The sequence below is a fragment of the Phodopus roborovskii genome, unplaced genomic scaffold (assembly GCF_943737965.1).
Source record: "Phodopus roborovskii unplaced genomic scaffold, PHOROB, whole genome shotgun sequence".
In the NCBI taxonomy this organism is placed as follows: Eukaryota; Metazoa; Chordata; class Mammalia; order Rodentia; family Cricetidae; genus Phodopus; species Phodopus roborovskii.
Genome location: NW_026126525.1, coordinates 5,546,748 through 5,572,543, shown reverse-complemented (window position 1 = coordinate 5,572,543; position 25,796 = coordinate 5,546,748). Strand labels below are relative to the sequence as shown.

The window sequence follows — 25,796 nt, the reverse complement described above, 5'->3', positions numbered from 1 at the left end:
TGTTTTTTTTTTCTTTGTCGTTGCCAGAATGTTTTAATTCATCTACCTTGTCTTCGAGACCTGATAGTTTGTCCTGCTTTGGACTAGTGATGTTTCCCATGAACTTTTAATGCAATTTATTGAACTTTTCATTTCCAGTATTTCAGATTGATTTCTTTTCAGTATTTTTTTTTACTAAATTGCATTTTCATATTTATTTCTTTAATTCACTTAGGTACTTGTTGATGTTGTCTCTGAATTCCTAAGAGTTTATTTGTGTACCCATGGATTTGAACATACTTATAACCATTGCTTTGAATTCTCTGAGATTTAATGTAATTCATTTTCACTGGAGACCATTACTGAGGCTTGTAGTTTTTCATAGGCTGTGTTGTCTTGGTTTTTCGTGTGTGTGGTACGTGTAGTGTTGGGACTTGTGCATCTGTGATTGTCATTGGTTGTATCTTTTTTTTTTAAAATACTTATTTATACAGTGGAAGTGTTTGTAATATTCAAGAAGGGAAAGTTGTAGAAGTGTTGAAATACTGTCTTTCCCTACCAGATTGGGGTTCTAGCTTGGTAGTTATACTTCCAGCCCATGTGTTTGGGCAAACAGGTTCAATCCCTCTACTACTCTGAAGGTATAATGCTATCTACAAAATGAATTTCTATCACAGAGTAGGCCCACTCTTAAAACAAGGTTAGTTTCTATGAGTATGAGTAGAAAGGAAAAGGAGAATAATACAGCTATTTGATAGTACTGTGACAACTGAGAAAAGGCTGAGGGAAAAGCAGACAGAAGTAGGGAACAATAGGGACAGGGGTGAGCAGAGATGAGACACATCTGGCTGAAGGTGGAATGAAAGCAGGGTGAGGTGAGTTTAAGAAATATAACTAACGAGGTAAACAAGGTAAACAACCAGGTAAACAACGAGGTATCATCTTACAACAATCCTGGTGCTCAGAAGCACAGGGATCTAGAAAACCAAGTCCACCCAGGTTCTCAGGAAACACCTACTGAATGGAAAATGAAAATAACAGAGGAAATAAAAGAACATGAAATGAAAAAGAAAGAAGAGAGAGAAGAAGGGTGGGGGGAGAGAAGTGAATGGAGAAAACCCAGTAAGAACAGGTAGAGTCAGCTTGCTAAGTGGTGTTTGTTATTAAGTAGAGGAATTAGCAAAGAAGAATGGAGAATGCTGCCTGGGGCTCTAGAGTCTGAGTGCAGTCCTTCACCTACTTTACTGCTCTAATTTCAATTTTCTTGCTACCAGCTGCCAGCCATACCTCTGGCCATTGCCTGGGAGGCTGGATCACAGATGCTGGTCCTGTCTTCCTAGGTTGGATGTGGATGGTGCCCCAGCCTATTTTGGTGCCATCTTCAGAGGCACAGTTATGAGGGCTGGCCCTGCTCCAAGGTCACCTGTGTGTGGTTTAGAACCTGAATCTGTGGCTCCCTGGGGCTTCTAGCTCTGACCCATTGTCTTCCTCTCTGAATGCAGTTGGGACACAGTATCTTTCCTGCAGTGTGTATTCCTCCCTCCTTTCCCCCAAGTGCAAGTTTACATATATTTTGAATTAATTATTAGAATTAAACTAGTTGAGTATTTCTTATTGCTTTTCATTTCTTCTACATTCCTTATTATGTAGTTATATTAAACAGTGTTTAATGTCTGTTTATTTGTATACAGGTAGTATATTAATATTGTTTAGCATAATTAATTCTCCATTTATTAGATTTTAAATCCCCCCTTATTTTTTGATTTTTATATATTTTTTTTATTTTACATGTCAATCCCAGTTCCCTCTCCCTCTCTCCTTCCCTCCCTCCCTCCCTCTTACCCTCTCTCCATCCTCACATTCACCCTGACCACCCTCCCCTCCCATCCCCCCACCCCAATTCCACAGGTAGGGCTATGCCATCCAGGTGGGATCATGTAAATCTGTCAAGTCATTTGAAGTATGGACTAGGACTTCTCTCCTGTCTCTAGGTTAAGGGAGTATCCCTCCATGGGGGATGTGTCCGCAAGGTCCTTTTGTGTACCAGGAAGACATCCTGGTTCCACTGTCTGAGGTCCCTTAGACTGCTCAGTCCTTCTAGCTGAGATCAATATTCAGGGGGTCTGAGTCAGTCCCATGCTGGATTCCCAGCTATCAGTCTGGGGGCCCATTAGCTCCTTCTTGTTCAGGTCCACTGTCTCTATGTGTTTCTGCAACCTGGTCTTGTCCTCTCCCTCTGCAACTGGATTCTAGTTCGACTCAGTGTTTAGGTATGGGTGTTTGCTTCTGTTTCCAACAGGTACTAGATCAGGGTTCAATGATGGTGGATAAGTTAGTTGTTGATCTCACTATCCAGGAAGGGCATTTATGGTAGCCTTTCCACGGTTGCTCAAAAGGTTAGTTGGAGTCAGACTTATAGGTCTTTAGACCTTTCTTTAGGTTCAGTTTTCTCTTCAAACCAATAATGGCTCCCTCTTTTAAGTTCTCTCTCTCTCTCTCTCTCTCTCTCTCTCTCTCTCTCTCTCTCTCTCTCTCTCTCTCTTCTGTCTTCTATTCCTACCCTGACTCAATCTTCCTTGTCACACATGTTTTCCTTTCCTCCCCTCTCTTTCTCCTACTTCTCTCTCCATTCACTGCCCCCCCCCACTTCCCATGTGCTCTGGGGGTCTTGTCCCTTCCCCCTTCTGTGAGGGACTTTATATGAATCTCTTAGAATACACCTTGTATCCTGTGGTAGTGTGAATTATAGGCTGCTAATCCTTTGCTCTAGGTCTAAAATCCATATATGAGCGAGTATATACCATGTTCCTCTTTTTGTGACTGGATTACCTCATTCAGGATGTTTTCTTCAAATTCCATCCATTTGTCTGTGAATTTCAAGATTCCATTAATTTTTTTCTGCAGAGTAGTATTCCATTATGTAGATGTGCCACATCTTCTTTATCCATTCTTCAGTTGAGGGGCATCTAGGTTGCTTCCAGGTTCTTGCTATTACAAATAATGCTGCTATGAACATAGTTGAGCACATGTCTTTGTTGCATGGATATGGATCATTTGAGTATATGCCTAAGAGGGGGATTGCTGGGTCCTGTGGTAAACTAATTCCCATTTTCCTGAGGAACTGCCATACTGATCTCCAAAATGGCTGTACAAGTTTGTACTCCCACCAGCAATTGAGGAGTGTTCCCCTTTATCCCCCCCACCTTATTTTTAAATTGTAAAACAACTGCTTGACCTTTTCTTTTAGATTCTTTTGTTTTTGTTTCTGTTGGTGTCAGTGTCAGATGATCTCAGTAGCCATGTCAAGCTGCCTTGCAACCCACTGTGTAGCTCAGGTTGGTCTCAAAAGTCCTGGATTGTCTTATCTTTGTCTCTCAAGCACTGAGATTATAGACATATTCCACAATGTTTTATATTTCAGTATTTTCTGACTTGTCCTACCAAGAAGATAACTTGTCTGACTTTACAGATCTTGGTGTCAAATTGTGTGCTTTGAAACTTAACCTGAAAATATAGCCAGATATATGGCTTCAGATACTGAGTTTTGGATCCTTTAAATAAGAATGGTGATATATAACATTCTAAAATCATCATTAGCCACAAATTATTAAAAAGTTTATAGGTTTGTTTGGTTGGTTGTACTTAAAGATCAACATTGTTGTTTTAATCTGGCACCAGGAAATTCAGAAGATATAAAAACTCTGATGACAAAGAAAACAAACACAAGCTGTAATGTCTCCATTTGATCATCGATTGATATAAACATTTTTGTCTCTCCCCGTCTTCTTTCAATCTATGTAGGTAAATTCAAAATTTAAACATATCATAAATAATAATAAATAATTTGTAGACTTAAATTCTTGTTTCACTTGACTTTATAATGCACTGAATCACTTTGTCATTAAATATTCTTAGAAGGCACTGCTCTTAATGGCCAGTCAGTATACCATCTTTGGAAAATGACACAGTAATAAATTATTTACTTATTTTGAATGTTTAGTTTATTCCCACCATTTTCACAATAATTTGGCAAGTTCTCATTTATATGAATCACTATCTACACATATTCTGTATCTTAGTTTCTGGGTTAGGGTGGTCATTTTTGAGATCTTTGTCTTATTATTATTATTATTATTATTTTAATCAAATGCTGTTGGGCATTCCTACACATTACCCATTTCACATTCCTCATGGAAGACGTTACTCTTTATCTGTCTTCCTTCCAATCATAGGAATAGGAAATCTCTGTCTATGAGGAACCTTGGACCAGTGCCTGGGCTGTTGTAGAGGCCAGTGTTTTTTTTTTTTTCCCAGGCTCCCTGGGTTCACATCTTTACTTAACCAATCACATAGCAGACAGCTTCATCTCCTTTATTGACCCTGACATAAAGGCAATAATGCCAACCCCTAGACTAGCTGTGAGAAATTCATATATTAGTTCATGTAAATAATTCAGATAAGAAGTTAGCACATGATAAAAATCAAAACATAAGAACATATTGTTATATGTGCCAGAGACCTTATAAATAATAACTGTTTGTTACACACTGAACTCTACCATCAGTTTCATTTCCCAGTAGGAAGTGGGGTCATGGAGGGGTGAAGTGATTAGATCAGCATGCTACCTGCATGAGTGGCAGAGCCCAAACTTAAACTCTAATACATGGGCTTTTATTCTTCTTCTTCTTCTTCTTCTTCTTCTTCTTCTTCTTCTTCTTCTTCTTCTTCTTCTTCTTCTTCTTCTTCTTCTTCTTCTTCTTGAGACATATTCTGGAATGCACTATGTAGACCAGGCTGGTCTTGAAATAATTGAGATCCACCTATCTCTGCCTATTTAGTGCTGTGAATAAATGCATATGCCATTATGCATAGCCTTGGGATTCACATTTTAATTATAACTTTGCAGTGTACAAAGCACTTGAAAATCACTAGAGCAAGCACCCAATATATGAAAAAAAAAGATAAAAAAAATTTCCCTAATTTCTTAGGGTTTGGTTATAGAACCAAATCAAGTATTTGGTTAGAAATGAATGATGATGGGTAATGAGCAGTTTGAATACATGTTCCCAAACACAGGCCAGAGATTGGGGAAACATGCTAAAACATACTTGATGTGTCAGTATCAAACATTCATAGAATCCCATTGGGTGTTCAGGACTGTTTAACAAAGGTGTGAATAATGAGTGATTTCTAAAAAGGCTATTTTTCCATGTTCCATGCTCCCTGTCACTCAAAACAGAAGTATCTGTTCGTTACACAAGGCCTTGTTTGAAAACAGCACAACTTTCCTTTCTGTTTCACATACAGTTTTGAGCTTTCTCATTTGCATTTTTATTCTTCCAGGAGTCCCTCAACACAAGGAGTGTTAGTTGGCTGTCTGTTGTGTTTCAGTCTATGGCAGACATTGTAAAGGTGAACAAGCCCCACCTCGACCTACTGCTTCACTGAAACTGCAGCTCCCTAGTTCTCTGAACACAGCATGATCCTAATGGAATTTAAAGCCTCTATCTACGCAGCCGTGTTCACACAAAGCTTCCTTCCTCTCCAGCCCCTTCCTGCAGTTCGTTACTCTAAGGTTTTTATACATACATCGTATTGAATCATCTCACACACACAGCAATGAGGTGAGTTTAGCTGCTTGTGGTGGACCAGGGAGTGATGGGAGACAAGAAGAGTCTGAGAGAAGGAAGGCTAACAGCTCAAATAGTGACATGTAAGCAGTCATAATGTGGTCTCCAGGGAACATGGAGAATGGCCTTATTCTTCATGGCTTGTGCTACTGGAATCAGGGATATTCAAGCGTCCTTTGGTGCTTGCTGTCTGACTCACAATGGCAGTAGCGTGGAGACTGTGACGTCTTGAGGAAGTGTGGGAGAGGACCAATCGTGCCTGTGCTGAAGTGGGGAATGGGAAATAATCCTGGGTGGTCTCTACTGTAAGGGAAAAAGTTGATCAATGAAAAGGGGAAATTGGAAGAATAATGGCTAGAGAACAATTCTGAGTAATCGCTGTAACCAGGGGCACGGTGATCAGGGTGAGACTTTGCTGGTGAAGGACCCTCTGGATTCAGTGAGGAACAAGTAAAAATACAAATGCTGATAGTCACACGTTCTCCAGCTTCTGAGGGAAGACAAGATGAGCTTGTACAGCTTTCCGAGTCCATTTTTAATCCATCGTGCCACATTTTTAGAGTCTGAGACATTCATGTTACATCATGAACCACACAATGCAATCCCTAAAGTCACAATCAATTATATTGCACCACAGCTAGTCAAATGTTCAAAAGTCAAGGTAGTGATCTACATGACACTTACCCGAGACGTTGTGTGGTAACAACTCATTACTAGTGACTAGTGTGGTTTTGAAGTAACAATGACGAGTGGAAATGACATTTTGAGAGATCTTGGGTAATTACAATAGAATGGGGAAACAGCTTGCATGTCTTTCATTGTCAGATTCATAGATACTGCTGTCATCACTGTTTCTTGCCCTCATTCTTAACAAAGCAGTGCTCAAACTCAGTTAAAGATTAGCAGAGATTAAAACACTATTTTTTTTTCATCCAAATTCATAGACACCTGTATTTTTTAACTAAATCTTCAAATTTATTTTATATACCAACCACAGTTTTCCATCCCTCCTCTCCTCCCATCCCCCCACCCCCACACCTCCTTTCTACCCCCTCATCCACTCCTCAGAAAGAGTAAATTCTCTGGGAGTCAACAAAGCATGGCATATCTAGCTGAGGCAGGACCAAGCTCCTGCCCTTTGCATCAAGGTTGAGCAAGGCATCTCACCATAGGGAATAGGTTTCAAAAAGCCAGCTCATGCATCAGGGATAGGTCCTGGTCCCACTGCCAGGAGCTGCACAAACAGACCAAGCTATACAACTGTCACCCTTATGCAGAAGGCCTAGGTCAATCCCATGCAGACTTCCTTCCTAGCTATTGGTCTAGAGTCTGTGCACTCCCACCAGCTCAAGCTGGATGAGCTGTCTCTGTGAGTTTCCCTGTCATTGTCTTAATCGCTACTCATATGATCCCTCCTCCCTCTCTTCAGCTGGACTCTGGAGCTCAGCCCAGTGCTTGGCTATGGATCTCTGCATCTGCTCCCATCAGTTACTGGAACACCTGCATTTTTAAGCCTGAGCCTTGATCAGGGAAACAGTCTCCTGGCCGACTCTTGCCGCCAAGCCCACTTCTCCCTGTCATTCCTCCTTTGCATTCTGAGTTCAGCACCTTGTTTATAAAATTGTCATGTGGCTTCTGAGGTTAACCATCTGGTTCGGGATTTAGGTTAGATTAGGGCTGGAGTCTCATCTGATGGGAGGGACTGTTCTCAATGGCAAGGTGGAGCTGTTTTCTGGGGAGATTTTGCTGCTTATACCAGGCAACCCTAAACTCTGGCCAGTTGTGCCATCACCGATCTGTCTGGGAGGGAGAGCCATACAGGACATAGGAAAGGTCACCTTTGAGAGTAAGAGGGAAGAAAACCAGAAGTGTTCAGAACTGCCCTCCGGTGGAGGCGGGTTGTGGGGACCCGAGGACAAGTTGGGAAAGGTCCACTGAAGAAAGGTTCAGATACGGTATGAAGAATTCAGCTGAGGTCAGCAAACCTCACTCCTTCATGGCTTCCGTCTATGGGGTGGTATGACCCCACCGCTAGGCTTGGCTCTAAGGGCCAAGGCAAGAAGAAGATGGATTGCTGAGAAGGGAGGGGGTCCGGAGTTGGAGGTTGGCAGGGGGCACGTGGCAGGAGGCAAAGGGTCTGGGAAATTGAAGGCGCTGACAAGACGCGGGTTGAAATAATGACCATGGGGTCCTGGCTCGGTAGGGAAGAAAATGAAGCGGGAGGGGGCTGATGAACTAACAGAAAGGAGGAACAAGGGAGGTGAGGTCTCACTGAGGTCCAGGGCTGGTGAAAAATTAGAATAGGGTGTGAGAGCTGGCCTCCTTTGCCGATGCCAGCCTCTGCATGGGTGTAATTAGTTATGTTGCTGTCCTGGCCCTCCCTTGGGTACATTTTAATGACTAAAAACATTATTATAAATGGCACTAAATGTGCCATTAAAATACTTCTGCTCTACATTCAAGCGTGCTCAACAAGATGCAGGTTACTCACTAGAGTACTGGAATGAGAAAGACAAGAGAAATGCAGGGAGTAAGCCAAAAAGCAAAAAGAAATCCTTCTGTCACTTTTTGTAAATTGCTTAAAGCCATTAAATAAATTAAGCTGCTGTGGGAGGAGTGGGGAGATGCATTTCATGGAGTTCCAATTTAGCAATTACTGTTCCTGTAGCAAAATCAATAAAATATGCATCTACAATCATACAGAGGAAACATGTCTAGGGACTTTAAGTTGGGGCATCAGGTAAGGCTAACTAATTAACATGTATTGGTCCCAGCACTGGACTGTGGCTAGTGGAAACCTTTTTTAGTACTTTAGGTTTTGAATTGGCTGTAATGCATGCTTCAAATATCAAAATGTTGTAAAAGGTATCCATAGTCAAGACTCCATCTCATCTCATCTCTGTCTACCTTGTGCCTTTTGATACGGTATTTCCATTCTTTCAGTACTTTGTAAAATATGGGAACAGGAACAAATAATCAGGTAGCTTTTCTGCACAGTGATTTGAACACCACGAATGTTACAAGTACAGTGATTTTGTTTCCCACTTAAAAATTGATTTTAAGTATCTGTGCACCTGTTTGTAGGTATTAGATTCTTTTTTCAGCTGTATAGTTTTCTATGTTGTCTTAACTTATTTAACACATCGTGTCTGGCCAATTTCCAAACTCTCCACATACATTGTGAGTCGGGTCACTTTGGTACAAGTTTATCTATATATTCGGTCTCAGATGTGTCATTGTTGAGTTAAGGGTAAATGCATTTGCAAATTGGGAAGCATTGTCAGATTTTACTCCAAGGGAGTTTGCACTCCCGCTGGGCCCCACTCCTGTGAATACATGCTCAGGAGGGTATTTTAATATGGATTTTATCTACTAGCCACACACTCTGACATTGTAACCATGCAGATTTGGAAAATGTGCCAGGCTGTTGTGAAGATATTGATCACCAGGCACAGGGCAAGGGGCTATGCCAAACCCAGCTGTGATGCTCCATGTATAAATAGGGTGCCACAGTGCAAGTTACCAGCTTTGCATTAGTTGAATTATTTTGGATTTGAGAGCTTTCACTGTTCACCTCTTTTCCAATCACCTACTGTATGCTTGCTAGGTAAGGGCTGTGAATGTTACGTCTTTCCTTTATGTGCAATATTCAAATTTTACATGCACCACTGAAGGGAACGGTGAAAAGCTAAGAGTCACCTTATACATTTTAGAAGAAACGGAAGGATGGGTGTCCATTGTAGAGTAAATGATTACCTGTAAATAAAATACTGTAAATACTGTTTTATATAAAATTATTATATCACCCTACAAAATGAAGCAAGTAGAGTCTAAAGACTGCTTGGCTATCAACCGCCACCTATTTAAAAGTCCATAAACAAACTTTCCTTTAACAAGCAGAACATTTAGAACATTCGTTTATTTTTCTTTTGAAATCATTTTTCCATTCCACTTTCCCTGAGGAATTTTATCTTTATGTAATACATTTAAGGCTTGAAGTTTTTGCAGATTATCATATAGTAATTCTCTACTAAAATATGTATATATGTTGACATTTAATTAAAATTTGTCTCTAGCTTCAAGCTACAAATGTTAAAACATTATTGAGTTACTTTCATGACTATTTCTAGCATGCACGTGGTCAAAATAATATGCATGTATACATTTTGACAAATAAATAATTTTAAAACAGGAACTTCTATTGAACATACTCCTATTTAAATCAGGAAACAGCATTTATTTTATTCATTCAATTAAATTGTAGTTCAGTGGCACTGTGAATGTCTTGGGATTGCTAGAATGAGAGAGAACCATATTATCTCTATTCATGGATGAAAAAAAGTTGTTCAGTAAGTAAAATAGAAGAGGAAGAAGTTTTATTCTCGTAACATTTCTCCATTGTCTGAAATCTTGAGGTCCATCCCAACTCGAAATCAAGAATGATTTTAAGTGATCCATTAAGTGACAGTTCAATTAAGCCGTCCTTGAAAGTGGTTGGGAAACCTTGGACAGCAGTGACAGATAGAATTTCCAATTGTTTGGTGGCCTGGAAGTCTTTATATCTTTATATCTTGTTGAGGAAAATGCATTATTTATTTATTTATTTGTTAGCACAAGAGAGAATAAAAAAGTAGGTGAGAAAGACACTAGCTTATTATTTTCCAATAAACTTTTAGCAATTGTGGGCCAATTGATTTTTAAGGAAGGAAAGCAGTAGCAAAGGCCCTCCTCTCTCCTCAAGGAAATAAGCACAGAAGATCTGGAAAGCAACACCTCAGGTCTCCCTTGCTATATGTTCCCTGGAAACTTCCTGTTTATTCCTGGAGGTTCACCTTATGTAGTTAAAATAAAAAATCTAGAAGTATTGTGTGCTCTCCAGAAGGAACATGGTGTTCAAAACCAGGATACCAGGTAATGGGAGGCTGGAGTTGAGGCACAGCTGTGGTGATATTTTGTTTATCTAATAAAGCTTGCTTGAAGGTCAGAATATAAAGCTAGCCACAGCCATAGAGGCCAAGCAGTGGTGGTGCCTGGCCTTTAATTCCAGCACTAGAGAGGAATATAAGACAGGAGCTCAGGGTCTCAGTCTTTATTAAGTATGTAGTCTGGGCAGTCTGAGGAGCAATGTAGTTTGGGAGATGCAATCAGAGGACATGATCGCTCCTTCAGTCTGAGCATTGGTAGAGTTGAGAATTCTCTAGTGGCTCCTTTGCTTCTATGATCTTCAGCTTTAACCCTGTCTCTGTGTTTTTATTATTCATGATACAAACAGCCCCAGGTGAGGAAGTGCCAAGAAACCAGGCACAGTAGAAAGAAGATGGCAGCCACACAGAGACCTGAGCACACTGCAGTGTAAGAGTGTCATGGAAATTAGTGATCCAGGATAGTGCATCTAAAGTATATCAGTTTCATTAAGAATGTCTACTAAATATCTGGTCATCAGAGGGTACATGTTTCACTGTCTTCTTAGTACATTATATGGCAACTGACTATTTGTAGGCCTGCTGTATAACATAAGGTCTGAGGCAGTCATGGAAAACTAGGTGTCTTTGTGAAGAGCCCAAGGTCCAGAGGCAGAAGACATCCCATGAACTAGTCCTCAGAGTGCCCTAATTGCCTTCATCTTGAGTCTGCTAGTAAACATCCCTACTCCAGTTGGTTAATGTAAATATTAAAGAACACAATACAAGTAAATCCATGAGCATAGTGTCAGGTAATTCAGTATTTAATCAACCAAACATGTGAAATCAGCTGCAAACTAAGAGACAGAGAGGGTAGCTATGTAGACATAGGAGGGTAACAGAGTGTTGCATAACAACAGATGTCCATGGTAAAAGCTACTATGCCCATCTAGCAGGTGGGGATGCAGGGGCCACAGGGATTCTAGCCGTGTGCTCAAGGTTACCGACCAGTAAGAGAACATCAGTATATAACCACCACGCAGATGCCGGATTCCTCGTAGTCTCTGCAAGTGTGCATGGATGCTATCATGTTCTGTAGACTGCAGGACGCTCCCATCATTCCAGCTGTGAGAGGGGTTTGAAAAGCACATTCAGCACTAACTTTAGCTTGCAGCTGAGTGTTTTGGTCCCCAGCCTGTGAATGTCTAGAGCCAGCTCTGTGGCCTAGGGAGAACATCTTCCTATGTGTGAAGGGCATTCCAAGGTCAACAAATCACTTCAAGCCCCATAAAGAAAGCAGCTATATAAATGGGGATTCTTGTTAAGATCATAAAGCTCAAAAGGCCACTTGTACAAAGAGAGGTCAACCGGAAGGTTACCAGGAGAAGCCACATGCTCAGCTGTGCTATTTAAACCTCCAGTTTTCATAAAATACACACATGCCATAGGATGCATTTTTAATGCTTTTGTTTCTAGAAGATGATGGAAGATGATGACTGTGGCACTGTTTAAAGAAATCCAGTCAGTGCCTATTATTCCATGCAAAGTGTCCTGCATTTCACAGGTGCTGAGGCTGGTAGCAATGGATTAGCCAGAAGGCTCTCTGTTAGCCAAGCTGTAGAAAAGTCTTTGGAGTGTGATACAGTTCCAAGTGTCTACAGTTGTGCATTAATAGTGGAGCATGCCCTGGTGCATTTCCTTGTTCTGAATAAATCGTGGTATTAAATTCACAGCCTCCCTTCATCAGAAAGGGAAAATGATTTGACCCTGGCATTCCTTGGAGCTGAACTCAAACTTTGGAGGCTCACTTCAAAGCTCTGTAAATAAAATGAGTAACACTCTGGACCCTTGTGACGTGGGAGGAAAATTCTCTTTCTGAAGAACACCCAAGTCTTTAAAGAGAAATGGCTGGCGGGTTTAAATAGCTCGCTGTTTTTCTTACTCCAGGCTCCATGCTGAGGGTGTTATTTTCTCTGAGCAGCCTGCTCTGTTCTGGCTCAGTTCTCAGAGGCTGGCTGGCGTTGGGGCACTGGGGCGCAGGACGGCTGGCTTGAGGGTCTGTTGAAGCAAGTTTATTTGTAGTGTGGCTGGGGGCGGGTGGAAGATTCCTTTATGATATGGGAGGCTCCTGAGTTTGGAATATCAATGGCACTTCAAAGCGCTAGAGCTGCGAATTAGCAGCCAGGCTTCTTCTCAGGCCCCAGAATAAGATAAAATAACACCCAGAGATGTGTTTCAAGATAGAAAAAGGGAAGATTTTTTTTTTCTTCAGTGAGACTTTTTTTTTTTTTTTTTAACTTTGTGTTGGGAAGGGGCAGCCCAGGGTTCAGAGATGGCCTGGCATCTCTCTGGGCACAAGAGGCTGCCATAGTTTTTTTTTTTTTTTTTGTGGTAAGTCGTTCCGAGTTCCCAGCCTCCAATCCTAAAAACTGTGCGGGGTCTGTCTGTCACCAGACAACAATTCTCTCCAGATCAGTGAGTGGGAACTACTACTGACCCTTGAGGAAAAGGTAACTAAAAAATTGTGTAGCCCAATTTGTTTATTTCTTAAGGTCGACATCATAGTATTAATTTCAAGTATTTACTTCCATCAAATCTCCTCCCAGCTGTCTTCTTTCTCTGTGAATGTGAGGATCATGGTGACAGAAAATAAAAGTGCCACCTTCAATTCTCCAGTCTGAATCAGCCAGAGTCGCGCTGCAGAGGGCAAAACCAAAGTACAATGGCTACACCTCCCATCCCTCTGGCGTGGGAATTATGTTTAAGTAGTTCGGATTTGGAACAGACTAAGGGTTTGCAACTCTGGGAAATACTATGCTGTGTCTGTGCCTCCTTACATTTGTATTTAAAAGAAGATGGAAAATATGCTCAGCAGGGACACTGTGGATTGCATGAGTAACTCATATTGATCTGCCTCTGGCTGGTGGTTGCTCGCCATGGTTGCTCGCCTAACCCTGGAGCTTTTCCAGTGCGTTCTGTTTTTCTAATACACTTCTGGCTGCCCACTCTCCTCCCACCATTAGGAAAGGCAGACCTTCCAAAGGCAAGACTGGGATATGCTGTAAACTTGGGCTATGCACAACTATGCACCACTGGCCTCCTTGGTTTCTGAATTTCTCATTCTGGATTGGCTTCCTGTTGGCTGAAGTTGAGTGGCGGTGCCCCTTACACACTGCAAGACCTACTTTAAACAACGCTACCTTTTTTCATTCTTTTGTGCTATTTGCAGCTTCTTACTGAGAGTCTAGTCTCCAGGCCACTACTCAGTAGTTTTTCTCAGTATGGTCTTGCCCTTGTTGGCATCTTGCATCTTCAAAGCATAGTTTATATTATAATGCTCAGTTGTTTATGATTATTCACAGTAGGCTCGGATAATAAGGTCATATTGCATCTTTTTATTTATTAATGTATCCTAAGTATCAGTACAGTGCCTGGCATCAAGAAGACACTTAGCAATTTTTTTCACTAATTAATTAATATGAACCTTGAACTTCATTCATAGTTTTAAAGGATCATTAAAATGTTTTGTCCAATATTTGGCAAATTTTGAACATAATGAAATATTGACTAGTTTGTTACTTTTCACTTAGGTTCAACAATCATAAATAGTTTTGCTTTACTCTCTGTATACAATCGTTCTTTTATTGAAATATTAGAAAGTGTAGATGTAATGTTACCTTGCCTCTAAAAACTTTAGCATTGAACTTTGCAAAGAAAATAAAGATCTTATTCTTCTACCTGATGCAATACCATTGTCACTCCTTAGAAAATTAATAATTCCGCAGTCACTTAATATCCAGCTCATATTAAAATTCCACCAAACTTTTAATTGAGATAAAATTTGTTCAGTCACATAAAATAAAGATAATCATTCGAAAGTGCACAATTTAAGGGCATTTTGAACCCTTACGATAATGTGGAGCCGCGACTTCCTTTTACCTCTGAGTGGCTTCCTTTGCTCCCTACTTCCCTCTTCCTTCAGTCCCTAACCTATTGCTTCCTTTCTGTCTCACCAGACTTACTGACTCTGGATATTTTACACATAATGAAATCATAAACTATTTAACCCTTGTATCTTTCCACATTATCTTATAGCTAATTTTTTTTTTGTAGAAAGAATTAAAAAAAACAGTGCAATGATTATTTTGAAGCAAGATTGCATTTTTCACTCAAGCCTCCCAGTGCCCTTGATGTCTCCTGCCCGGTTTCTGTAAAGAAGTACCCAGGTTTGTTGAGACATTGCAATTGGTGCTTTAGAAAAAGGGGCAAATATTTTTCCATCACTGTTTGGTAAGTGTTAGGGATCTGGAGAATGGCTGCAAGGCTGAACAGAGGCCATAACTGGTTCCCATGGTTGCCATACAGCTGCCATTTGGCTGCAGGAGGAGCAGAGACTCTGGCTGTCTGTGATTTTAGGCACAGTCATTGTCAGCCTGGACCAGATGGGTGTGGGTGACAGTGGCTGATTTGCTGAGCAGGAGACACCTGCTTAATGCTTTATGACTTGACTACTCTGCCCAGCCGTCTGACTGCCTCACCCTCTTTGCTTCAGGTGCAGACATACATTCTGCAATACTCTTTGCTCTATCAAAGCCAACATGTTTAAGATGTGCAGTAATAATCCCTTCTTGTTGTAAATTCTGGTGCTTCCTGGGCTCACTAATAATTTCAAGGGACTCTTTTGGCTGAGCACCTTGTCAGGACTCACAGTTGTCTTTTTGCTGAGTGTGGTGCTTCCAAGAGTGCCAATGGTCTGCAGATTAGGAACAAGCCCTGGGCTTCCTGCTGAAAATTCTACAGTGCAACTGCATGATTTGAGATGTGGCAATGGCTGTCTAGTGTTCGGAAGATGGCAGGAAGGGCAAATATCTTCATCAGCCTCCATGTTTGGCCCTATGCTTATTCCTAATGTCAATAAGCCGTTTCTATTTGGTTACAGAGTTCAACTGTTTCTCACTGAGGTTTAATAGTGGTCTAGGATACTGTTCATCACAGGGTTTCAGCGAATCACAGACACTGAACTGGACTTTTCTCTTTCTATGTCTGGAATGTTTCCCAATTCTCTGTCAGAATGAACGTACACTATAAGTGGTTCCTCAGCTGGAGGCCAAGAGTGTTTATGTTTATTGGTTGGATTCCTAACTCCAACAAGTCTTTAAAATACTAATCCTATAGCTTGCTGGGTAATGGCTCCAAATTTATAACAAAAATAATTATGTGAGAGGTGTTGGGATACATAACTAATATTCAAAAGTAGACTTGAGTGAATTTGCATACCAAAATACCTCCGATCCCTGGTGATCTGACATGGAAGGTGGTGTGGCATAATTTTTCTAAAATGACATTTATGAGATCTTACTTTTTGAGTTCTCACTAAATGACAGGATGGTGCTATATGTCCTGCTAAACATGGAGATCAGTAGAGGAGTGGCCAGAAAGGCTGTTGTAATCCAAAGTGAGTGTGGAGTGTGTATGGATCTCTGATGACACAGTCAACTGAGGTCGTATTATTCTCCTTCTTGGCACTTGTGCCCCAGACACTAAAGTTTATAGTAACCTTTTCTCTGATAACTGGTATTTTCATGGGAGCATGGGCAAGAGCCTGTGACCTGAGATGAAATAAAAATGAAGTTTAGTCTTCCCAAGAGCCCTTCTGCTGTTACTAAGCTGCCCTTGGTTTTAGCTGCTCTAAATTTGATGAGTATTTCATGAGGGAGAAACACAAATTTTAATCTGATGTATCCACCAAGTTAAAATATGTTTCTTGTCTCATCTACTGTTCATCTGTGTCATGTTTTATTTATCTTTATCTGTCACTTTCAGTCTGTTTTGGGATAAACTTGAACACAAATAATCAATAGCAATGGTAGAAAACAGCCATAATTTATCAAATAACTGAAGGTCTATTTTGCTTTGGATGCTGGTCTATATACTTTGATTTTATTTTATCTTTAACATTAATTTCTTTTAATCTGATCACAGTTGTTGAGGGAGGCATTTTTGTTCCCATTTTATAAAGGAGGGAAACTGAATCTCAGAGAAGTTAATGAGCCTGGTAAGAACCCAACTGGGGATTTGAACCCAGGTCCTACTGACCTTGAGGCCTGGGTCCTCAGCTGTTTCGGTGATTCTGCTATGAACAATTAACCGCGGGCTTCTGCCATTGCTGTCCTTTGAGGACTGGCTGGATCAGTAGGAGCAGTTCGCTTCTGTCTTGAATCTTCCATTGATGGACAATTCCTATTGATTTCAAAGGGAATACTGTGTTAAGAGAGCCTTTTGTTCATGACATCATTCTGTATTGCTTCTGGGTGTTACAATAAGAATAAATACAGGAAAACATTTTTAAGGTCTGACTCTACATTTGTTTAAAAGTGTTAAGTTTGTTTAATATATCAACATCTATTAACACACAGGTACATATATACTCTATCTACTATCCATCTATCCATCTATCATCTATCCATCTGTCTGTCTGTCTGTCTGTCTATCTATCTATCTATCTATCTACCATCTAGCCTTTGATATAACAGTGTCTTTACATCTTTACACAATCCATCAGCCATATTGTCTTCCGTGGCCAGAAGATGTTGGGACATACAGCATCTAAGAAAAGTTGATTCTTTACAAATCTCATGACTGTGGGATTTTACATCCCCTCCCCTGCTGCCCATTGGGGCCCAGCAGATTCTGTGCTCCTGGTTCATTAGTGCTGCCAGAGTCCGTGGTGGGTCTCAGAGCATCCATTCAGGCAGATCTGCTTGGTTTGATTTGATGCTGAAGCCTGGCAACAGTGAGTGACAATGTGAAAAATGCCAGGGGCTTTGCCTCTGTGTACAAAATCAGAAAGCCCCACAGCAGGAGAAAAGCACAGTTCACTTGCTGTAAAACCTTAAATACCTGAGAAACAAGTTTAGATAGTTTAGGCAAGTGTGTCCTGCTTGTGCTTGCCCTCTCTGAGGAATATGCCTGCATTGGAGTAATCTCCTCACTTTTTTCTCATTGCAGAAGCTACCAAGATAGGTCAACCTTTTGAGCTTTCCTATTAACAGTCACACTGGAGAAGGAACCGGGCTTCAGCTACTGATGGGAGTGTGGAAACCTAGGCCATGTCTGTGAGTGACTGTCCTTACTCTGAATGACCTCTATGTTGATTCTGATTTCCCATTTCACTTAGTTTACCATTCCCAGCTAAGACTAACAATTGTATCTCAATGATCATCTCAAATCTTTACTGTCTCTTTCTGCCTCACCAGGGACTTTACATGAAATGAAAAAAGGTTTGATGATACATAGGAATAGGATTAAAGTGCATAAAAAGGCAATCCCAAGAATGACGTGCACATTTTTAAGGCAGCATATTGATAATGACTTAAGTCCTAAGATATGCTTATAAAATGATTACTAAAGAATGTTATCTCATAACCTTATCTCTCATAAAGTATTTTTTATTTTATATTAATCACACCCTTGTCTTCATACTTTCTATATTTAACACTATTTGTAACTAGCATGAATATAAGGAGTGACAAGGAAGTAATGAATACACACGTGTGAGAAGGGGGTGAAGTTGGGGATTGGCCCTCTTTTGTTCCCACTCCTTTTTAATTTATGAGGCCGTTGGGGGAGACTCCTATCTGAAGTCTGGGGAAATACTATCCAAGTGTTGCAACCTTCCAGGGAGAATACTTCAGTCTGTGAAACAGCAGAGCAAAGAGAATTTTAAACAGAGAGATCTTATCTTTATTTTTGTTGTGGCCTTCTAATATATGTGAGTGAAGTATTATTACAACTTCAGTCACCATTTTAATGTCTTCCTTTTGCTTCTGATGGCTTCTAAGAAAATGTGCTTTACTTGGGTTTTGTTTGTTTTTAAATAGTGGGACTATTTTTTTTTTTTTTACTTTCATGATTCAGTCTTTTAAAACTAAACATCAACTGGATTTATCATATACAACTTGCTTTGTGTGTGTGTGTGTGTGTGTGTGTGTGTGTGTGTGTGTGTGTGTGTGTGTGTGTGTGTGAATTGCTTAGAAAGACACAGGGTAGTAAGGAGCAGTTATATCATAAAAATAACAATAATGTTTCTGGAAGAGTTGGAGAAAATGTAAGGTATTACTTGTTCAGTGGTACAAAGATTTCTCTGGAGCTGACTTGCTGCTCAGCTACCTACAGGCCTGTGCTTTTTAACCTGTGGGTCAGGATCCCTTTGTCAAACCTCTATCTCCAAAAATATTTATGCTATGATTTCATAGAAGTAGCAAAAATTATAGTACTTTTTTGGTTGTGGAACTGTATGAAAAGTTCGCAGCATTTGGAAGGTTGAGAATTGCTGATATAGACAAACTACCTTCAGAAAATTCTGTATTTTGGCTGACCTTGTTGGGGATGGGTAGGGAAGCTGAAAGGAATGTGTGATCTTTTCTGCTGCCCAATCAATTTTTCTGAACTTATATTTTCAGCAGGGAAACCCCACTGGAATTGTTCATTTTCCTCTAAGCCAACAGTAAATAGATTAATTTTGACATCTTTAACCATAGGTCTTATTGTCAAGTTCTGGCTGAAGGGTAACCAAGAACAATGGAAGAATCTTATAATATTTTAGAGTCTGTAGACCCTTACTGGCCAACAGCTCCAAATACTATGATCCATTCCTAGCATTGGGCTTTTTTTTTTTTTTTCTTACCCTATGGTGTCTGGTAGGGACATTGTTGCCCCATTATAGAGTAACTCCATTTAGACACGTGTGGGCGTGTGTGTGTGGCTGTGTGTGTGTGTGTGTGTGGTGTTTATGTAATAGAAAACATCTGTAGGTTGTCATGACTCTTTTAGAAGGTCTGTAGTATGAATTATTCTTCCTTATATTCCCTCCTCTATCCTGTACTCCCAAAACACCACATAATTGAGACATAAAACATGAGAAATAAAGATGGATTTGACATGGGAGTTTCATCCTTACTAGCTTCATAGTGCTGGAAGGTGTTACGAATTCTGCTGGGAGAGAAAAGCCATTACTATTGTTACCCAGCTGTGAACCTTGTGTGCTACAATAATAACTGCTCTGGTCAGATAAGCCTGTAGTGCAAAATGGCATGAATGTCATGGGCATGATCAACCACTTTCTGATTGGATTTAGGGCTCACTTCCCAATACGGTCAAGCTCAAGTCATGCAAAATCCCAGCATAAAGTAGAGGTGAAGGTAAGAGGTAGGCAAGAAATCCCACCCCTAGCTGAGGAACTCTTGGTAACTGGTAGCTTCCAAGAGAGGGAGAATTAGTTTTCTTTAAGTGTATGGCTCCTGCAGATGCCTACACCCCCAAGATGATATAACCAGTGCTAATTGATCAGGGTTGATTTTTAAAAAATTACGAGAAGGCAAAGTTAGGTGGTTATGGGATAGAGGATTACCGGGGAGGAGTTGGAGGAGGGGGCAAAACTATCCAAGTACAATGTATGGAATTCTTCAAGAGTTAATAAAATATGTAAAGTAAGTTAATTTTTCAGAATAACTGCTAAAACCCCAAACTGCAGCAGGAAACATACATTACTAGCACACACGTTTTCATATTTTTGCCGAGTAAGAAGGACCTTCAGAGTGATTAATTATACATTCTTAAAATTTCTACAACTAATCAAGAAGATTTTAATTGCCTTGACAAAACTTAAGTTTTGGGGCCAGAATGAAAGCTACTGATAAATGTTCTTAAGGCAACAAGTTGTAGCCTTACTTTTTTGTTTTAACATTTTATTATAAAGCCTTTATAATATGCCTTTATATCAGAAAAATCCATCACCATGAAGGAAACTAAGCAAAAGAAAGCATGAAACAAGATGTTCGATACATACAACACATTGGTAATCAGATAAGCCACTACAGGGCAATTAAAAGCAGAAAATTAAGAAGACAAATGAAGAAAATAAAACCAGGTTTCAATGATTGAATAAAAGAAAGATGTAAAGTGACCTAATTTCTGAGTTAGGGAAAAGTTCCAAAATAATAAGTTGTTGATGAGAACACAGAAGAAGTTACAGCTGATGGCATGTGGGTGGCGTAGGATGGAGGTCTTCACTTGGCAATCTAAAGTATTGTTGTTTTTTCCCATTGGCATTTTAACTCCTAAGAATGTATTACAAAGGAATACAAATGTCTGTAATAATTTATGTCTCTTGAGCACATAATTTCTAACAAGAAAACATTGAAAACATCCCATAGGTTTTTCAATAGGTGTCTATTTCAGCAATTACACGCTCATGCTCTAAAATATGGTTTTAAGAATCACATAAAATAGCATTTGATACCATGAAAAAGCTTAGCTTGTGTTATGATGCAAAAAGAAAAGCAGATGACAAAGTCAAGTCCACAACAGGGCTCTAAATCTTGTAATAAAAATGCACAAAACATTGGAATGCCAATAGTCTTTGTTTTGGGGTGGCCAATATTATGCATAATTATTAGTTTGTATTTTATACCATTTTAAACATTTTCTATAACAACCATATTATTGACTTTGTGATATAAATGGAAATAACAAATAATATTAACAGTGACTCAATGGTCTGGTTATGGATAACCACTGGAGTGGCAAGTCATTGACACTTTTTGAAACTGATACTGTCAAAGGAGTCAGTAGAGGAGTCAAGTTTAGTTCAGGTGTGGAATCTGTTACATCAAGATTTTTAGTACTGGTAACACCTACAGTTAAATTTCTTGTCATTTTGACTAACTAATATTGATGGAGAAGGAAAACGGTATTACTCATTTTTAAGCATTTGGCATATTTCCAAAACAGTGAGTCAATTTAATGTAATTACTTTTTCATAATAACAGTCTCAGAAGTGCTTTAACTTCAGTTTTGACTAATCTTTAGTCAGCTCCTTCCGTTTCCTGCCTGTGAACGTGGGGGCTGAGAGGACAGTAAATAAACATTTAGTGCACTGGTCACTTACTATTTAAAGAGAACCACAGGGCTTAGCTATTTGAAGTGAATTCTTTTCTGGTTATAGAAGTAATGGCTACTGATGTCTATTTTGCTACTTGCTTTGCTTATATCATAGTTGCTTAAGTGAGGTTGGCTGGCATTCTGGGGTAATCAGTGTCCTATGAATGGCTCTTGGCTACAAGCCACAGTGACCTCTTGGGGAGATCCAATAACTACAGCAACAATGTGCCCTAAAACAAAACTGTGCCGAGTCCCAGAGAGCTATTGCTCTGATGTTTTCAACTACTGTGAATAGCTTTGAAAAATTGATTGTTAGATTCTTTTTTATGGAGGTTCAAGTGTATTTTTATTTTCCTTTCTAAGTTGCCTAAGTCTCTGGAATCACTGTTTGCTCTTAATTCAGCAGTGACTATAATTCTAATGGAGCATGTAATGTGTGAAATATTTACTTTTCGGCCAGTTTTGAACTATGCAAAGGATTGTTTTAAATAGAATTAAAATAGTATTCACATAAAAGTATTGGTTTTAGTGAGTATTAAAAATCTGTTTGTAGGAGATGTCTCTGTCTATACATTTGTAATAGCTAGAAATAAACCCAATGCAGTTTTTGTTTTTGTTTTGTTTTTCATTGTAAACCATGTACCAAATTTCTGGTCAAGATTGTGTAGAATAAATTAAACATAATTGCATTCTACTAACCAATATGAGTATATTTCTTATGCATATAGTTACATTGAAATAAAGTTCTAAAAAAGCAAAAAAAAATCTGTGTGAATTGACTTTAATTTTTATTTTTTCATAAGTTTCACATATGCCCAACTTTTGAAATTTCGTGTTATCTTTAATTTCCACACCTTATGGCTATGGACTAGTGGTTTATCTAGGTTGAGTCTTCAGATAGCATCCTATGGCATGTAACCTAGGGGTGCATTCTCCTGATTTCAGAGAAGTGTAGAGAAATAGCTTCTACAAACCTCCCAGGACTTTCAAGCCTGAACTGGGGTCAGAGCTGCAAGCGATGATAGCCCTTTTACTGAGCAAGAACTTGTGTACTGTGTAATTCCAGCAATCAGGATCATGTATTATTTCCAACCCCTTAATAGAATGAGGCAGTGGAAGGCAAAGGGTTAAGTAAAGATTCATATAAAGATATGTTTGTGGGCCCAATATTTCCCGGAGAGCTCAGGTGTATTGATACTTCAGCAGAAGGGTTTTCATAGGCTGTAGCTTATAGCCATTGCCATCTCCTCTGATAGTCAGAAAAACCTGTGGGTCCTGCATGTCCAGTTTATACAGCACAAAGTCAAACAGTCCAGACAACAGCAGTATCTTGTCCAAATGGCTAGTCTTGCCATATTGGAGGTAAACTCCATAACACGTTTCTTCAATGTCCATCTTCCTTTCTGGTGCAGGTGGTATTGCCAGGAGCAGTTATGTCTCACTGTCAAGAAAAACCCTAAACCATTTTAAATACCATATTCTGTAGGTCTTTGAAAGGTTTGAAGAATGCCTATCCATCTCAAATACATCTTGAAAACCTAAGTACCTTAACTCTTAAGTATTGACTATCATAGGTAACTATCTATAATCTGTACTAAGTTACACATTATATTTAAATGAGCTATATAAACACAATACCTAAACAAAAGCAGAAATATACATATCACAAATTGACCTTAAATTGTATTAATAAATGAAAATCCATTCCAAAACAAAGTAATCATATCTATACCATAATCCCCTTTTTACCTTTAAAAAGAGGTTGGTTGTGGTCATTAACCCTTTATAACCAAGCCCACTTAAATGAAAAAAATTATAAACAATATTTGGGAATTTGGGCGTCATTCTTTCCAAACTACTTCCTGCTGGTAAAGGGCGCTGTCATGGGGTTTCTAAGAAGATGCAGAAATCTTGGCTGTAATCTGCAAGGCTGCTTTGTCCAGCTGTTTTGAATGTTGGATCACCTGGGACACTGTTTCAGGGGGGTCTGGCTTGATCAAAACACATTAGTCTGGAAGGAATCCACAGCTTTTCATTTTCTGTGGAAACAAAAATAAAAATCCTTTTCCCCAGTAACTTGTCCTTAGACTTAAATTTTGGAGTCAAAGCATTTTTAAAATATATAAATTGAATTAATCCAGTAGCATTTCTATTTCCTCAGCAGTCAAACAATTTAAAGACAACAGAATAGCATATAGCATCCATAATTTTTCTGTGCTTTCCATCTTTACATGGCTTTATTACTCTGTTTATTTTACTTATATTTTTTAATTTTTTGAGACAGGCTTTCTCTGTGTAATTTTTATCCATCCTGGAATTCACTTTGCATACCAGGTTTACTTTGAAATCACAAGAGATCTGCTTGCCTCTTTCTCTCCAGTGCTGGGATTAAAGGCGTGTACCACCACACCCAGTTCCTCTTTGCCTTTTTATTATTTTTTTAAACCATTTTATCTTTTCCTTTTTCTCTCCCAAGCCTATGTATATTTTAGCACACACTGTAAACCTTTAGTGGTTTTTCTTAATGTGACTCTGTCTTTACTGTAAATCTTTATCTTTGTCTGGCCACGAGTCTTTATCTGGTAAACAACAACATTGCTAAAATGAAAATCATAGCTGATTCTGCCGCGGTTTATCAATGATGGCGGCGGCTATTTTACCTCCAGCATTGAGAGCTGTGCTCACTGCCTTGGTCTACGGTGCCATCCAGCAGCATGTTGCTGGCTTGGAGATGTGGTCACTGCCATTGTCAGCTCTCGTACACACCAATGAATTGTTAGTAGTGGTTTTTTAAAGCCGCGGTTTTTTGCCACTTATGCTGAGTCATGAAACCTCCCTTAAAGGAGCCGCGGAAATTTTTGCTTGTCTCATGTAAAACAGAGTCCAACCCAGAAAAATGCTGTTAGCAAGAAACCTTGCTTGTCTCTGTTATAGATAAGCGGGACTAGGAGACAAGGGGGGAAAGAGGAAGTAGTAAGGGGAGACAAGATGGAGTGTCTGAGAGAACAGGACGCCAGCCGGCTCTCCGGTAAGACCATGTGGAAATATTAGATTAACAGAAATGGGTTAATACAGAGCTAGCTGATAAGAAACAAGTACCTGGCCAACAGCATTATATCTAGTACAGAGTCTCTGTGCGTTATTTGGGGTTGGCGCGGCAGTGGGAGAAGACCAGTGACGGGAGGAAAAACCTTACTCCTTACAGGATTTCATTCAGCAATAAAGAAAAATGCAGTAAAATTTGCAGAAAAACAGATGAATCTGGAATGCGCTGTATAAATGAGATACACTGTATATCTAGTCCAGGCTCAGGAGAATAAAAGTGTGTTTTCTTTCATACGCTGATCTTGGTGTCTAAGAGCATCTAGCTGGGAGTAAGTGTGGGTGGAGACAAAGAGATAGGAAAGAGCTCATGAGAGAAGATACTTTAAGGGACATAGCGGGTGGCGAAAGCAACTCTTTAAAGAGTTAGGATTAAATCTGTGTGGTGTGTGGGGGGTGGTTCTATAGTGTTAATGAGTGTGCAAACAAACAGAAACACTTTTTTATATTAATAGAAATCTCTCATGGATTATACTTTACATTTTTTTTTAAACATTTAGTTCTAGGAGAAGGTGTGACCAGATTGGAAGCTGGGGTTCTGGATGGATGGCTTCCTGCTGGAAAAAATGAACTATTTAGCTTGGTTTTTGTATACTGTTACTTAACACACTTAATCTTGACTTTGAGAAATGCATGGGCAATTTGTCATGACCTTGTTTGAACCCTTGCAGCCCTGAAACTTATTTTCCTTCTTGTTTCTACCCTAAATCAGCATTCCGAGGTAGAGAAGGGAATGTCTTAGAGTGTGGGCAGGCAAGCATGTTTTACCTTTCCTCTGAAGATACATGACATGGGACTTCTGAGACTCACATGTCCTGGAAGTTATGCCAGTAGCCCCTTGAGTGTGAAGACTCCTAGGAGCACAGGGGCACTCACCCAGTAGGTAGGAAGACGTTTGTACCCATGCTAACTGTAAGAGTTCATTATGATACTGTGCAGGGTTGCAGCCTGATTTTAGCCAACTTCAGAGACCTAAGGCGAGAACTTCTCCCCCCCCCCCCCACTGCTACAGTGGAGTAGGACACATGTCTTCTCCACCCAGCCAGGTTTCCTTACCTCTTTCCCCACTTGGTGATGGTGGTGTAGTTTCTATGGAAAATAGGACTCTACTGTATTTAAGTCTCTGTCACAACAGAGACCCATGCTTAGCAGCTGGTTCATAGGGGTGGTAACAAATGACACACAGGACAGTTTTCAGAATGATGGGTGACCTTGGGCATTCCTAGCAAGCACAGGTGAAGAC

The 25,796-nt window shown here is 39.8% G+C and overlaps 1 protein-coding gene across 1 annotated transcript in view; it reads left to right on the top strand.

Moving 5' to 3' along the window:
• The window catches only part of Gpat3 (glycerol-3-phosphate acyltransferase 3), a 258,642-nt gene extending 238,169 nt beyond the window's left edge, over nucleotides 1-20,473 (top strand). The window contains exon 13 of the transcript XR_007835362.1: nucleotides 20,464-20,473. The gene's annotated coding sequence lies outside the window, so the exon portion shown is untranslated. The remainder of the gene's footprint in view (nucleotides 1-20,463) is intronic.
• Nucleotides 20,474-25,796: the final 5,323 nt, after the last annotated feature.